The sequence below is a fragment of the Rhagoletis pomonella genome, unplaced genomic scaffold (genome assembly GCF_013731165.1).
Source record: "Rhagoletis pomonella isolate Grant_MI unplaced genomic scaffold, Rhpom_1.0 Rhpom_scaffold_00010, whole genome shotgun sequence".
Lineage (NCBI taxonomy): Eukaryota > Metazoa > Arthropoda > Insecta > Diptera > Tephritidae > Rhagoletis > Rhagoletis pomonella.
The window spans coordinates 36,739,798-36,744,859 of record NW_023458564.1 but is presented as its reverse complement, the minus strand read 5'-3'; positions in this window follow the sequence as shown (position 1 = coordinate 36,744,859).

Genomic DNA, 5,062 nt, shown 5'->3' with positions numbered 1-5,062 from the left:
TTTTTCGAACGATGAAAAAATCTCACCAAACATTTTGAAAAAAGCGAGTATTTACACCTAAGTCATTTTATAGTATTACCTTTGTTTTCTGAGAGTGGAAAGCAGGAAACAAAAATTAACCAAAATTCCACCACATTTAGTGACTGGCCCACATTTTTTGTGAGTTTTTGGACGTTATAGTGATCCAATCTTCCCCATATTTTATATTTAGGATTTTCTAATAAAATAAAGGCTATAAACTAAATTTCAACGAAATCGGATGAAATTTAATGTTTCCGACCAATTATTCCATATTTACAAAATTTCATAATTCTCTATTTCTAAGTAAAACTAGAGAACATGTCAAGTTTCAGTGAAATCGGTGCAGGTATACTATTATTTCCACCTGCCTCCATATAGTCGAAACAATGCGATGTGCTGATAAAAAATATGCATTTTCACTTTTGTGCACGCATCGTAACCTTATAAAGAAGTTGTTTTTTTAACAAATAAGCTTTCCACGTCTAGATTGATTCCTTTTATGACCCAGAAAACTATCACCCCTATTCTGCAACTCTTTCGTATTCGGATTTTGCTACGAATCGTAGAAATAGTATGATGCAATCCGAATCGTATTTTCGAACTTTCGAAATTCGTAACAATGGCATGCCTAAAAACGAACGAGTAAGCTTTTTTGCGTAATTTTGTACGAAAACAATTCTGTGTCGGGGGCGAGATAAAAGATGTAAATGGATGTGTGTTTACAGGAAATATTAGTGGTGTTCATTTAAACAGATAAATTTGCCTTTCGCATGTACGTATTTTTTATCCACTGCTTTATATAAACGAGCAAAAAAGAATCTTTGTTGCCCCTTATCGAGAAACTTGGATCCGGTTTAGTTATTTGTATAATGATTTTCGGTTGTTGTGTCCAAACGCATAACCCGAATCCAAAAACTTTAACATCACGTGTAATCAAAGGATTAGAATTTTATTTAAAATAAATATTTCAAATTTCCGACCACGAGCTTTTTAATAAATTCGGTTTGCACTATACACTTTTTTGCAAATTTCGATATGGGTTCTGCACAAAAAACTGTGGTTGGCGTAGCCGGAGTGATATGCACAAGAAGTGTTGTATACCTTTGACATGCGGAAGCCCCTCTTCTCCGGCAACATAGAAAGGAGAATTCGGGAAATCTTTAGCTATTTGTACAACGATTTAGGAGTGGGGGGCGGAGAAGGAGGGGGCGTGGCTCCCCAAACCCCCCTAAACGAAAGAGGATGAACGCCGCTTTATGAAAAGTCAACCCTTACCTCCCCTCCCCCTCCTAAAGACCCCTTGGGAGCTGTTTGAAAACAGCGTTGTACAAATTCATAAAGAGTACCCGAGAATTCTACTTAGTATGGGTTTTAATCCCTAAGCGCGGCCGAAGGCAGAAGCAAGTGCAACAGGTGGTGGACATAAAAAAGTACATGTTTTCAATTGCTTGGAAGAAGCTGTTGCATTAACTGGATTGAGAACCAGTTCTTCAGGCATAGGAGGAGTTCTGGCTTGTGGTTCAACAATTCAACCAGAAGCTGACATAGATGCGCCCATGGTTACTATGCCCGACAGCTCCGCATATCTTTGTGACATCATTCCCATAGCGCGCTCTTACTCCGCTGCTATAATTGCAAATGCAATAGAATCCATCGTTTTATTGAAAATATGTAAAATCAAACAATTTTACTATAAATAAATACTTGATGAGTGTTTTTTTAATTCCTTTCCACTTCGTTTTCCTTCATTCAGCTATCTTCGAAAAACAACTGATAGCTGGCAATGCTCCACATGTTTTCGCAAGGGTTTGCAGCATGTGGATTTTTCGTTTTTCGTAGCGTAGCTACGAATTACGAATTACGAAAATTCGGGTTCTAGAATAAGGGGGTATAAAAGTTGTCCGATAACAGTTTTAGGTCGCAACATCTACAGTAATATACTATAAAAACTGCGAGTGTCAGAATTTAAAAAAAGGAGTCACGCCATTTTGACTCTTCATAACTTCCTTTCTATTGCAAGCACATACTTCGCTTCTCCTCTCCAAATACTACCAGTTAATTATAAACTGAAACATGAGCAATGAACGCACAAATTTTTGGAACGTAAAAATAAAAAAAAAATATAACAGTCACACTTTTATTTGTGAAAATTTCTAAATTTTATTTCTGAATTATATGCATATTTGGCTAGAAAATATGTTTGTTGAATTTTTCAAATTTTTGTACAAAGTTTGAAATCTGAACTTATATGGTGTTTGTTATATACCAGCTAGCCTTTTATAAAAAAAATAATAAACATTAAATAAACAAACGACAAATGCCAAATGCTAAAATCGGTCAAGATATCGCAATTCTTTTATACATATTGTTTAGGCCCGTCTGCTAACCCAGGCGCCTAAATATATGCTATGTACTGTTGCATGTGCAAAAATTTCCTTTATGCAATTTATGAAATTTTTACACATGCACTTCTCAACTGCCATGTAATTGAACTTTCTTAAGTTTTAATTAGATGGCACTTCAAAGTATGCTCGGCCTAGTCTGATGCATCCTCCGGACACTGCTTCCGGAGCATTTCGCGGACTCTGCATGGCTTACAACCGTACAGAGGTGGTAAACGAACTTTACCATTGGCCAGTGCCTACCCACCATTTTTGAACCAATAAATATTTTTTTTTATATAAATACATACATACAAACTGGTCTCCCCTCTCATTGAGTTATGCACATATGTATGTACATACCAGGGATGTTGCGAATATTTGCATTCTCATTCGTTATGCGAATGATTCGCTTCATTTTACACATTCGCATTCGCATCAAATGAAACGAATGTTTTGCGAATGCGAATGTGTACATGGGGAGAGTCCACTCTAATATTTAGTCTGTTCCAATAGCAGTCCGGTTTACAGGATTTAGTCAGAACTTACAGAAAGTCGTTCCTATTGACATAAAACCTGTAAGTGGGAACACATTTGAGGGAGTAACTGAGCAACTGTTCCTAGTCAGAAGTTACAGGTTTTAGTCCGGAGTTTTTTTCCTGTAAGTTCATGAAAAGTGTCAAACGATCAGCTGATTTACATGTGCAAACAAAAACAGAAAGCGGTGAAAGCAAAGAACCTTATATTTGTTAAAAAATGGAAGTAAACAACGAAATATTTGAATATGTATAGATTTTAATAATTATTTAGTGATATTTCAGCCAAATCAGTGTAGTACCAATGACATGTAAACAAACCGTCTGACGTTTTTACAGGAAATAGTGCTTTTTGCGTTCCTATGCACTTCTGCATCTGTTCTTCTTTTACTCTCATTTGAGAGCGTAAAATTGTAGTTTGACAGTTCCACAGGTTTTAGTCCGAAGTTCAAAGGAACAGACTAATTTAGTTTACTTCCATTTTTTAACAAATATAAGGTTCTTTGCTTTCACCGCTTTCTGTTTTTGTTTGCACATGTAAATCAGCTGATCTTTTGACACTTTTCATGAACTTACAGGAAAAAAAACTCCGGACTAAATCCTATAACTTCTGACTAGGAACAGTTGCTCAGTTACTCTGTTCCCACTTACAGGTTTCATGTCAATAGGAACGACTTCCTGTAAGTTCTGACTAAATCCTGTAAACCGGACTGCTATTGGAACAGACTAATTGTTGAAATGGCTCTAACAGCCATATTTTTCATATGTGACAATCAGTGATCGGACTTCAAAAAATTCTGTGTGGTAGAATCTGGAAAAAAATGTGATAGATTTCAAAAAAAATGTGGTAGATCTCAGGTTTTGGATCAAACATTGTACAAAAATTAAAGAAATTCTGCAAGGTTTCACCTAAATTGCAAACTTTTTAATTAGACTCTAAAAAAATTAATTTTAGTATGTATAACAAAGTGCTAGATTGAAGTTACTAACAATTTTATTGAATTTTGCCAATTTTTTCCTTGACAGTGTAAAGCGGTTCCTTCCATATCAAAATATTTTTGGAACATAAATTTTTTTTGCAAACTTGCGGAGTGCTGTCAGCGTTTCATTCTATCACATCACGATGTAGCGAACAAATGTGGCACATTACAGAAACCGCTACTTGTGATTTGCCTATTTTGATAATTCTCAAGTAAATGTAAACAACGCCTCAGAAATTTTAGATGCACTAAAATTTGCTAATACTTTCACAAAAATCGCGTTTTTTTTACATTTTCGCTATTAATTTTTTTTTATAAATCATATAAAACCAGGGACGTGAACCGGCCTAATCTATTTCCGTCCTCTATTAAAGTAAGCAGTAAGGATTGCTAAAATAAATACAAAAGATTAGACATGGACTCGACAAGGATTAGAGACATGAGCCACTCAACAGTAGTAACAAGTTTTTATTTTTTGAATTTTGAATTGTGTCGTTATTGTACATTTATTTTTACACATACATTGGCATGTGAATTAATACATTTGTTTGTAATTTTTTATGAAATCGGCATCGGCATCGGCCGATTCTTTCCCCATAAGCCACAAGGCATCGGTACCTGAAAAAAAATTGGAATTGGTCGGGCTCTAAACAAGTCTCTGGAACGTTCTTGGTAAGAACAGAACGGGAACAAAAGTCGAAGGAAATTTCACTCGAAGAGCGATTTGGGAATTAAAGTCTTAGGAACTTTGGTACTTTCTGACAGAGAACGAAACGGGAACAAAAGTTTTAAGAACTTAACGTTAAGAACGTTCCCACTTTGTTCTTTACGGAAACGTTCCCGAACCTTTTTGTTCTCATTTTTTCCCCGTTCAAACTGCTCTCAATACTTTTGTTCCCGGAACGCGTTTTTGGCCCCTGTTTGGATATAGCGAATTTGCGCATCACTATTTCGAAACGGTTAAAAATAAAATAGATAGTTCGATGTTTTAGGAAACGGAAAATTTTTTAAATGTTTTTGCTTTTTGTATCAAAATATAGCTTTTTATAAGTGGGCTTATAGACTTTTCACTCTAAGCCAGCGATATAACTTGAATTACTACTATGCTTGATTGAATTCACAAAGGCCCTAACTAGCAAATTTC